This window comes from Bacillus rossius, chromosome 14 (genome assembly GCF_032445375.1).
Source record: "Bacillus rossius redtenbacheri isolate Brsri chromosome 14, Brsri_v3, whole genome shotgun sequence".
Lineage (NCBI taxonomy): Eukaryota > Metazoa > Arthropoda > Insecta > Phasmatodea > Bacillidae > Bacillus > Bacillus rossius.
The window spans coordinates 34,406,274-34,418,664 of NC_086341.1; positions in this window are offsets into that span (position 1 = coordinate 34,406,274).

Below are 12,391 nucleotides of genomic sequence, written 5' to 3' on the forward strand. Positions count from 1 at the left end.
AAACTCCCAACTATCACGTGGCATAACATTGGCAACTGTCTCAACTCTTGTGTTGTTTGCCTAATACATGTGAGACCAAGGTAACTCAAAAACAGACATGAATATGCATGAACCCATGAACTCCTCGAATTCATTTGTGTCCACATTCAAAGGTCTGTTTGTGTTCTTTTGGACTGAAAACAGATAAGACTTCTCCACGATATTGTCCAGAATATCCTCATCAAAAAACATCCTGAAATAGTAGACAGGGGATTCCACCTCACTATATACCTCACGTAAAATACATGTTGGAGATTGTTTTTCACTGTTTTCTTGAGAAACTTTTTCCCAGTGCAGTGATGACTGAGCTATATTTGCAGTTGTTGCACACACTGGAGTTGATTCATCACTGCTAACATCAGAACTATCAGAATTATCAGACAATACATTACCAGATGTACTTCTAAGGGCTTGACTTTGCTGTCTGGATGTACCTACTAGGTAAATAGTCTGGGTCGGCATCACTGTCATCTAAATCACTATCATCGCTATCCTCAGGGACAGCAAAAACTGTTCTCAGTTTCCTGGAAGTTGTGTTTTCCTCCATCTGCAAAAACATATATATATATATATATATATATATATATATATATATATATATATTTGTAAATAACACAAGCAGTACCAATAAAAATAAATAACTGAACAAAACACACATAACCTATAATTTTAATATTTTTTCCATTGTTGCCTGTTGTAACAAATACGATACATACAACATAAACAACGTAATAAACACTAGTACAAGAATACTTGAACTAAAATATACTAAATTTGGGGTAAATGTATCAAACTAAGAGGAATATATTTATTTACAGGCATATCTTACCTTCAAACATAACAAAAAAAAAAACAATTTCTTGTCGTTCCAAACAAAGCGGTAACAAACAATATGGCTAACATTTATACAAAAAATAATTCTCAGAAGTGCCCACAGAGTGCAGTAAATGCCTTTTAATGTTGAATATGTACTAAATAAATGTATTAAAGTTAAAAACAAACACGCTGGCACCAATTTGTAGGTAACGAATGAGAGAAACTTGGTATGTATCATTTATGATACAGTAGGCAGTAAGAGGTTAACCATGAAATATAACTCATATTTCCTGGATACTTTAACACTTAGTTTTTTCATGTCTTTTCAGTTTGAAAACGAATTAATTATTATACCTGAAGTATTACCGTAATGTGGAATTTTGGTGCCGTTTCTGCAGCGCTCTCGAAATACTGAAGCGGTTAAAATATTTATTTCAGTAGGCTTGTTTATTTTTTTTTCTCAGCTTTGATGCGATCGAGGCAGAAAATTTTGCAGAACCTGTGAAATTTTTTTTACGAAACTTTCGTCAGTTCGGTTATAGCTGCAGTAATTCGATTGTGGTTTTCAGGCGCCTGTGGAAAAATGTGAGTCTGAATTCGATTACGATTGATCTCGGAACGGCAGGAACGTGGCTCTGCTAGCTGTAGATGGTTCCCGTGGATGAAGACTCATTCCGAAAGGGCTTCAGTTCCTCGTCACACTCAACGTGAAACATGGCTAAGAATTATATATTTCTATCCCAAAGAAGATTTCCGCTCGATATGCTACTAAAAATAATAAGTCTGGATTCAACAGAAAAACTTTATCCGAAGGTTTATCACTAATAAAATATTAAAAATAAATATATATCTATGGTTCAAAATTGGTTCCTTGGTTGGAGTATGCCTTTTTAAATGGAGATGAAGAACTTTTTAAAATGAAACGAACAGATAAAAAAATTTAAAATGTAACACTATGCACCTGCATATTGTAGATGAAAAAAGTTATACAGCCACCGTCAGGTTTTTAATTTTATAAAATGATTTAATTGAAATAACTAGTTTTACAAACGCGATACAAAAATTCGTGGTAATTATTTAAAAAATTAAGTTTTATTAAAACATTCTTTGTTAAGTCCTTATGTACAAAGTAAAGGTATCTATTTGTTTTTATTTTATTTTATGAAGCATCTGGATTAAAAATAATTATTTTATAAAAGGTAAAAAAACATACAAACATTTTAAGTCGCAAAATTTTATTAAAAAGGCATATTAATATTACTAGAATAGTAACGTGAAGCCATTTAACTTTAGTTACAAAAATAATTCCAAGTATTTTTCATAAAAGTTATTTAGACTACAATAATTCTTTTCAATTTTTTTTATTATTCCTCAATATTAGAAAGCTTCTATTATTAAAATGATTTTTTTTAACTACCGTCTAGTGTAAATTTTTTTATATACTATCTTCATAAAGTCAATTTAAATATAAATCGGTGTAAAAAACTAAGTGAGAACGATTTAGTGGTTTTGAAACATACATTTTTAAAGCATAAATAAATAATTAAAAGGAGATAACCAATAGATAGAGACCTGAAAAATTCGCGGGTTCATTTCGTGTTATGCTAAAATTCAAATAATTATACCTTAGTGCTGCTTCTGTCATTGGTTCACTGTTAATCTGGAGGACTAAGGGCCAATTAGAGACCCTCACTCATAGAAGTGCCGAATCACAGGCCACCCAGTCGAGACGACTCACAAGTCAGCAGCCAATGAACAGTTGGCATTTGCCCGAGTGTGTAGAGGATATTGGAATCTAACATTGAAGTCATTGAACCCGCGAATTTTTCCGGTCTCTACCAATAGGTAATACAAAATAAACTTTTTACATGTAATAATTAACTGTGAAACATTGTGACCATGTGTTTGGTCACTAGAAGTTTCATTTTAAAATTCTACATTGGAAAACATTCAGGACATTGAGAGAAAACACTTAAACTTACATGTTGTTAACATGTGGACATAACATCTTGTGACATCACAAGTCATAGACAGGCTACTGCTGGGTGCAGGCAAACTCAAACGAAAATTCAGAAAGTTCCGTCCAAAACAGCTTCAAACTCAGAGGACCAACTGAGATCTTAGTAAGAAGAAGAATACCACCAGAAGACTCGCCTGTGTAACGATTGTTTGGACTACAATGAAGAACCTTCCAGAACATTCTATTAGTCTCCGATTTTCTGTTTCTTCCCAGACAAGTGAGAGGCATAGGTGGGAAAGAAGGGGAGAAATTAAGGTCATATAAGCTGGGGATTTAGCCACTTAGATATGGAGCTGCAGGACCATCACTAGACTCGCCATGGATCGTTGACATCGCATATACGCACACAAAGAGAGAGAATAGCCCAAGAAAATGCAGGTTATTGGAGAGCTATGTATTTATGTTGGTATTTTCAGTAATGGCCAGTAGAAAATTTTCTAAAAGTAGTTTGTGATGTTTTTTGTATTCTTTCTGGATTGTGTGGCATTTTTCTGAAGTTGTTTGTACAATGCACCTTGTTGAGTTAGTGTATGAATCGGGGTGTTAATGATGCTAGATTAGTAAATTTAACTGTGGGTGGCCATATTTCTTTAGATAGTTTTCTATTGCTCTCCAAGACATTAAATCATACTTATTTGCCAAGTATATAATGTTTGTTTTCAGGATATTTGTTTCGAATAATCGCATATCCTCAGGAAGGTTATGTAATAAAATAATTATACTAGTATTTTATTTAAAAAAAAGATAAAATTTTTGTATGATTTATATCAAGAGATATTTATATGACTGTGGTAATAGGGTGCATTTTATCTATCGGATAATTTTGTCCAAAGATCACATGATTAATCAGAATAAAAGTGACAACGAATTTAATACACTTGTAGTGTTGATGTTCTGTCATATTCTAAAGTGTTCAACATTAAGGTTAATTTCCTTTTGGTGATTTTCTAATATGTAGTTAAGGCCCCATCTGGGTAAGAAAGATAACCTTTTGTATCTAAAACTTGGAAAATAGAGAAATGCTTGCAGTGAGGATTTGGGACCATATAGGACCGGCCTCAACCTTCAAAAAATAACATTTGCCTTATTCTCTGCTGTTTTTATAATTATTGATGTTTAAATTATTTTCAAATAAAATTTAAAATATATTATCCCGACAACAGTTTTATTAAGAACATCAATAGTTAAAATGTTATCACAAAATTTAATATAAAAATAAGTTAAAATATATTACATCTCATATATATCCAATTTTGCCTTTATCAGGCTTCTTAAAGACTGGAATTTGTTTCTTTAGTGTTTAAATGAATTAACCATGTATTCATTCAGGAAGTACAAAATATTTAAAATAGCACCAAAATATTGAACAGTTACGATTCATTCGGTATGCTTCTGTTAGATTCTTGATGAATTTCACAAATTAAAAAATCTCTCAATTGGTCTAAAATAATAAAAAAAAAATTTAATCCAAAATGGCGTAAAACACTGTGTGTGCAGACATTAAATGATTTTTATTTTATGGTTTAACACTTTTGTATTAATATTGGACAACATAGTCATTATACAAATATTGTTTTTATTCTTAAGCAAATTTTAAGAACATTGATGACAATCAAACACGAAAATTTCCAAGTTTAATGTACAGTCATGCTTGGATAATATTGGTAGAACGCCGTTTTGTTTACGTTTGTTAACGAAGGGGTCCTGGGTAAACAGCGAAACTCAGACCTTGTTGTCTTATGGCAAACGACTAGCAATTTGTGAGAGAGAGAACACACGGAAATCTAGATAAACTCGGTTCGTAGTGGCCGGGGGCGGTAAAAACCACTCTTAGCAAAAAATCAATTTTCAATCTTACATTACTAATTAAGTTCTGATAAAAGCGGCCCTCTTACAAATATGTTTTGCATAATTATCATCTTTATCATTATACTGTTAATTAAAAACAATTTTTTCAAAAAAATTAGTTCGTTGTCGGCCAAACAAACTTAAAATTGTTGTTTTTTAAATTAATTTCAAATTCTTTTTAAGATAAATTCATTATTTTATGCAGTTTTTCAAGTAGTTAAAAATTTGAAAATCAGTTTTTTCACGTGTATTTTTTAAAAATAGAACAACGTCACAAGTGTAGGAAAGTTTCTCAGATATATAATTAGGCCTCTTTTGCGTGAATATGTATCCTCATGGTTTTATTTTCTTAAGCACCATAAAAATGTAATATTAATTATTTTACATACCAAAGGGGAAATGTTTACTTTACTATTACAGTATTTCAAAACTTTGACAGTAAAAATTATAATTAAAATTTTTGAATAATTGAATTATTTAAATGAATTTAATATTAATAAATGCGTTCGTGATTACAGAATAGACTTAATAGAAACTATTTACTTTAAAAAAATCAGTGACCAAACGCAAAATAGAAAAACTACTTTTCTTATTATACATTTTTTGACAAGCTTTTCTTGAACAAAAGTTACTTATATACTTTAGGCATTAATTATGACTGTTCTTCAGATGTTTGACTAACATTTTGTGCATAAATAAACTGCGCCTTTTTCTGCAGTTGCGCATCAGTGTCATAATCATTCGTCAAAAAAACACAGCTGAACAGCTTGTTAAGAGAAATATTTAATTTAATTAGATTTTTTGATGCCACCACTATTGTGTTATTCAAAACTTACGATTTCAAACGACAAACTCATTGAAGCTTTTCTCGTATTTCTAATTCAGAACTAATTTCAACTAAGTTTTTGTTTCAACCAACTCAAAATTTAAGTTGACATCTTGCCGAAAACATCTGTAATATAATTACAAAGACAACGAAAGTTTTTACAACGATTCTATTTTTTTAAAGATTCTGATTAATAAGGTTCACCATCTCGGAAAATAAATTTAATGTAATGCATTTATATATTTTTACTATTAAAGGGAGAGTTTGTGAATTAATTTTTTTCCTATGTAAATTTGAAAAATTAGAATACCGATTTTAAAAATTCGTTTCATATTATTAAGTAATATTAATCGATATGGATGCAAGCAAATATCTATCAAACGGTAATTAAAAACAATTTTTGTAACATAGAGCTTAACAATTTCTTAAAATAAACACGAAATAAATTTTTTTTGTAGGTAATGTAAATTAAAATTTTTGTAGTGTAATATATTTTCACAGAAACGTCTGCTGTGTTTCACCATCTCCGTGCGTAAAATACCGTACCGTATATGCAAGTTATTTAACAATGTTTTGATACGTCAGATATTCGACATCAATTCAGATTAAATTTTAAAATTTATTCTCAAAAGAAAACTTTCTCGGTTAACGAATAATATCAATCAGTATGCAGCCGCGTAACGCAGCTAGTATAATATAAGCACTGATGCTATCATCTCCAAGGCAAATTATGTTTTAACGCCAAGGATACATTGTGGTGTCATCAGGAGAAAAAAAGAGTTATTTTGCTAAGCGTTTTAAATTGCGCACACCGGCATATACATGAGGAGCCCGGGGCAAAGCCACGGCGAAACTGGAATGGAAACTCCCACGTTGATGCGAAAGCTTTTCGGGTCGTGCGCTGCGTGTGACAACGCAGTAAAGGCTTGTCACCTGCCTCATTCTCACGCACGCTGCTTTTCCCCTTTGTATTCCGCAACCATCTGCTCCCAGCTTCCCCCAGCGCTACTCATTTCCAACATGCCAGGAAATGTTACCGTAGGCCTAACACTACTCCGTATTAATCTTTATCCTCTCACGATGGCTCTTAATGGGATTATTTGAAACTACACAGCTATATTTTTAATTTGTGATGGAAAAACAATTTATTTATTACAGATATTCCGTTTGAATATAAATTATTAAACATAACTTTTTAATTTTATATATTAATAATGTCATATTTTTAAAAATTCATTTGTGTTTTTTTTAGAAAACTGGAGATTTTTTTTCGATTTTAATCAACCATCATGTTTAATTTTCCTACAAATAAGAAAAAAAAATCAATTCTAAAAAACAAGTTTTATTGAAACAAACGACTGATACCTATCGACTCGAACAGACCATTGTGTAGTTCAGCGTACAACCATTTTTCATTTAAAAAAAAAGGAGTCATCGACAGACAGGTATCAATAATCTTACGATTACGACGAGAGTATATTAAAACTTAACTAAGATCTTTTAAACGAAAATTAATAGATATACACAAAACACAAATACCCACACTTAATATATATGCACTTTTACTTCGAAGTATTTAAATAATCTATACCAAAGTACCACAATGTAGTAAAAAAAAAGCTGTTTTTTTCCTGCTTGCGCAAAGTATACTAACTAAAATTGCTGAGCATTGGAAAATTATTGCATTAATTGCTCAAATTCATCCTAAAAACATTTTTTTTGCATATAAATTTACACCGACAGCCTTGTCAAATAATTTAATTTTCCTCAACTATCTATAAAAATCCTGTGCACATATTTAAGAATGTTTAAAAACTTACATGTAAATAAAATGGATATTTCATTATATGTTATAAATATAATTAGCTAAGCCAATTTTTAATTAAATAAATAATAAATATCAAACAATTATTTTCTTAGAAACATATTAACATAGTTGATACAGTAATGTGTTAAATTTTAAACAAGCTGATTCCCAAGGAAATACTTAAGACAAGATTTCACACATTTCACAATTATATGATTTTATATATATATATATATATATTTGACATGCGTAATTTATCATTTTAATGTAGGAAACATGTTACAAAGTAATATTTTTTTTACAATTGTAGTATATATATGTATATATATGCACAAAAGTTATTAACCAAGAGAAGATCAAAGGAGAATTTTCCGGGGATAAAAAAGGACTTTTCCAAAGTGGCGTAGTGTATTTTCACCAGATGCCACGAACAGTTCACAGCTTACTTAAAAGCGTAAATAGAGCGCTAAAATATTGGGTTTTTTAAACTACCTGGTCAAACTCGGTCTTGGAAGGATTCCTGGCTGGAAATCTGCAGTGCTTAGATGTGTTGTGTAACAGACGTACACTTACTTTAAATTCTAAAGAATTAAATCGTTTAAGTTATGTATACTGTCATTATTTCCTCAATAAACCGCAAAAATAATGTAAAAATAATAATTTCTTATTATTGCAAATTATGCTTGCAGACAAATGTTTTCTTTTCTTCCATTTTTTATATGAACTGTAGTCATACTCAATAACAATGCAACTATAAAGGTAAAGACAACTACAATAAATTTCTACCATTTTTTATATGAACTGTAGTCATACTCAATAACAATGAAGCTATAAGGGTAAAGACAACTACAATAAATTTATAACATTTCTGTATGAATTTTAATAATCCAAATTTTTGTCTTTTTCATTCTGCAAGGATATACATTGACTTTTATTCCGTATTTACGATCATAATTATTTATATTAATATTTTTTTAATACTCACGATTTTCATATTAATTTTTAAGTAATAATTTTCCACCAATATTAAATTTGTTGCCTAGTGATAAAAAGTTAAAATGTTTGAAGTCTGTTAAAATTAGAAGATAAAACTACTGTTTAATTTTACTTAGCTTACCTCTATAATTGACATAAAACTTATTCCGGTCCATTCAAACTAACCACAAACCATTAGAGATGATACAACGAAAAATAAACCTTTGGACTACTATTAAACAATATTTTATTTCGTTTTTTGGTCCAATGATAATAATTGGAAATTTCAGCGTTCTCCTTTAATGACCGCGTGTTGGTAACGGGGTGAATTCTTTTCCTTGGGCCATGACCCAAAATTTAATTTTTCTTAATTTACGTGTACAGTTTGGTTTTTTTGTGTCCATCTCTAGTGATCTTACTGTCAAGAAAACAGTAGTTCCAAGGCTTGGAGTAATAAAGTTAGCTATAGAATGTGAACAAATTTCACCATGTCAATAATTGAATCAGAAAATAAAGCGATCCTCACTTGATAGCAAATATGTTTTTATTGTTACATACATCAACCTCTTAGGGAAGCCTCTTCAGTGGGATGATATCGTACACTCTGAGGACAATAACGCCCAGTTTTTTAGTCCAATTGAAACAAAAAACTATATATTTTTTTTACAATATAACAACACTTTGTGTCTTTATTATTTTTGTTTCTTTCACGTAGCACCTGATGTCATTCATTACCATTTGTTTTAGTAAAACTTTAACGCTGCCATGGAGGAGGAAAAAAAAAGACAGCTGCTGAGTGCTCGCTCGATGAAGTGATACACGAATATTGCTCGAAGGCGCGGGTTTACTTATGCCCGTTATTAATGGCAACAGAGTATGATTTCATATAGTTTCAATTTCTTTTGTAAACCTTTACACTTTTTCTCATAGTTTTACATATATTTATTTTCGCATAATTTCGCAACTTGTTTTCACATATCAAATCTCTAATCATTATTTAAACAAGATAATTTTTTTAATGAAATTAACATTAGTTCAAGATGGCAGCCACCACAGCTGACAAGATGGCCGCTGAAATGGTAATAAATACTACTGCACTCTATCAGGCAAAAATTATACTAATATGGCCACAGCGCCCTATAGCAGAATAAAATAAGATGTGTACCTCCACCAGACATCAACAAAATGGTGTACCCAAAATGGCTGCCATGACGACATATTGGCTGGATTAATATCTGCCTTGGCATAAGTGGTGGGATGTCAGTCTACTGATGGCTTCCGTGCAGCAAGGATACAACATTTTTTAATCGAATGACCTCGCCGGGTTCTAACCGTGGACTTAATGTCGCAAGTACGTTTCTTATTAAAATTAATTAATGAATTTAAAACTACATCTAAAATACAGACGGCTAGTTTAAAACTGTATATTACACCATTTCATGTTCTCAATTAATAATAGTATTTAACAAGATAAAAGTGTTAAAGTTTCTCAAAATTATTGGAAAAGAATCCATCGTATGAACACTACAGAATTTGAAATTTCATAATTTAAATTTCAAAACTATTTACCACAGTTGTGCTATAAATTATTATACGAAAAAGCATAAAATATGAAAAGAAATTATTATTTGTAAAACTGTACCACTTACCTCCCTAATGCCTAGGTAGTGGTCTGTTTCCCCGCAGAAGTTGTGGTCATAACTTGTTTTTGTTGCCTGCTGCAAGACAGTACACTCGTGATCAAACAACATTATTTGGTCTGGTAACCATTTTCCCTTTTCGTGGTGATTTAAATACGTTAATTTTGTGTACGGCGATCAAAGACTTTTTTTTGGGTGGTATTGTAGCTAAATGAACAATTGATGTGCCACGAGTCCATTTTATTGGCAGTTGTATCCAGAGCATTAAGGCATTTGAAAGGAAGATAAAAGTCCTCTCTCTTTTATTTGTAATGGTCATAGCAAAGCACAGAGAAAGAACCAATCTCGTCGAGTGGGGGGTTCGATGCGCAACGAACGAAGTGCGCCAATTAATCTCGCCCTAATTATCCATTATGTCCGCACAGGGGCCCGGGGCGCACGACGTTTCTGCAGTCATCGATAAGAATGATTACAGCGCGCGTGTAATTAGCAGCGGCGCTGACACTTCGTCATCCAGTCGACACCTAACGGTAGCGGGCCGGCGGGCTCCTGCGGGGCCGGGCCTTCGGGCTTAATTGCCTCGGCGTCAATAACGCCATGATTAGCACGAGTGCCAGGAGAGAGTTGGATCATTCCTGCCACGCCCATCTGCAAGTGGGGACGGCTGATCAACCGCTTTCGCTTGCGCTGGAATAAAATCCGCAAGGAGAGAAAAATAGTCAAAGTCCCGACGTAAAAATACCCGCTTCGTATTTTAAGCTTTAACGGAAATTATGAATAAAGACTAACATATATTTTCAGTCAGTTTAACTTTTGTTCACCTATCATATGGACTTGGGTAGCAGACACTTGAACGAAAGTCATTGGACCGACATTTCGGATAAACGACTTTCAGTCTAGTAGAGTTTTTATGTCTCGTGCCTTTCGGTTAACCGCCTATTCGCGGAGTTAAAACATATTCTCAGCAATTTTAAATTTCAATTTTTGTTTTTTTTTGCCGTTTGGTATAGTGCCTTTCAGTATAGTATCTTTTAATCTAGTGCCTTTCAGTATAGTGCCTTTTAGGATCGTGCCTTTCGGTCTAGTTCCTTTTGGCTTAATGACTTTCGGGTTAGTGCCTTTTGATCTAGTGCCTTTCATGTCTTTCGGCTAAATAACTTTCGGGCTAGTGCCTTTTAATCTAGTGCCTTTGGTTAAACGACTTTCTGTCTCATACCTTTCGGGCTAGTGATTTTCGCCCTACAGCCGCATACGCATGAGTTTTTTTTAAATTTCATGGCACTATATATTTTGAAATGGAACTTCTTAAAACCATTTGAGGTGACATCATCTCCAGTGGGCCACAGAAGCGTTACGCTGAGAGTGTAAAAATTGCAGCGATCAGGATTAGGGGCTTTCGATGGCTTGTTTGCTTTGTATATACGCACTTGCAAACTTGCGCATTCGCATACATGAACAGTTTCTTTGACATATTCGTTACTTAATTGGTGAAATTTCACTCTTAATGCAGTGGCCGCTGTGCACCCACGTGGCATTTTTTATTTAGGACAATTTCTGCACTATAGCATTTAATGTTTAGGAGAAAATTGGGTCCCCAAGTACTATATTGTACATGTCTGATATTTGTAAAAAATGTCAGGTTACTGTTCTTTAATTATATCATCATTAATTCGAGGTTTTGAACTAGTAGTCTTTTACTGTGTTTTAGCATCTAGGTAACACCCTTAAATTTACATTCATAGCCACAATTTCAAAGGATTTCTTCATGACTTGATGTAAGTTTTTGGACATACGCCATTGCTATTCAAGATTGGAAAAAATCCATCATGGTGAGGGACTTACAGTCACAATGATTAATATAATTGTACAATACCAGGCCATGTATAATTGCAAACAATCTGATGGGGATGTTAAAGGCATTCTATCCTGGCGGCTGCATTGTGCGAATTACGAGAAAACATATAGGCCTAGGTCTCGTAGATTTCCATCTGCGTACATTCCTACATGATGCTAATGTAAATTTTCTGCCATATTGAAACTTCCCTGACCTTTGGGTTGTTCTCCTGTTTAGCTGAAACCGCAACAAAATTAATTGAAGTGTTATGTATTTTGCACTGGCGTGTACACTAATCTCTTGCTGTCTGCTTGAGTACCTGTTATATTTTAGTCCTTTTAAAATTAAAATTTAAACTAACTTTGCTTTACAAATAATTTTTAATATATTAAACTACTTAAAACCTAATGTTAAGTACTTTATTAACAAAACTTGATATATAATTTTTAACTGAGAAGGAAGGTGTTGATCTGAATATTTTATTTATTTTAGAATGAATACAATGTAATTAACTCTAATATTATTTTTTTCAAATGTTCATATTTTAATTTTATTGAAATATATATTATAAAGCTAATTTTTAATA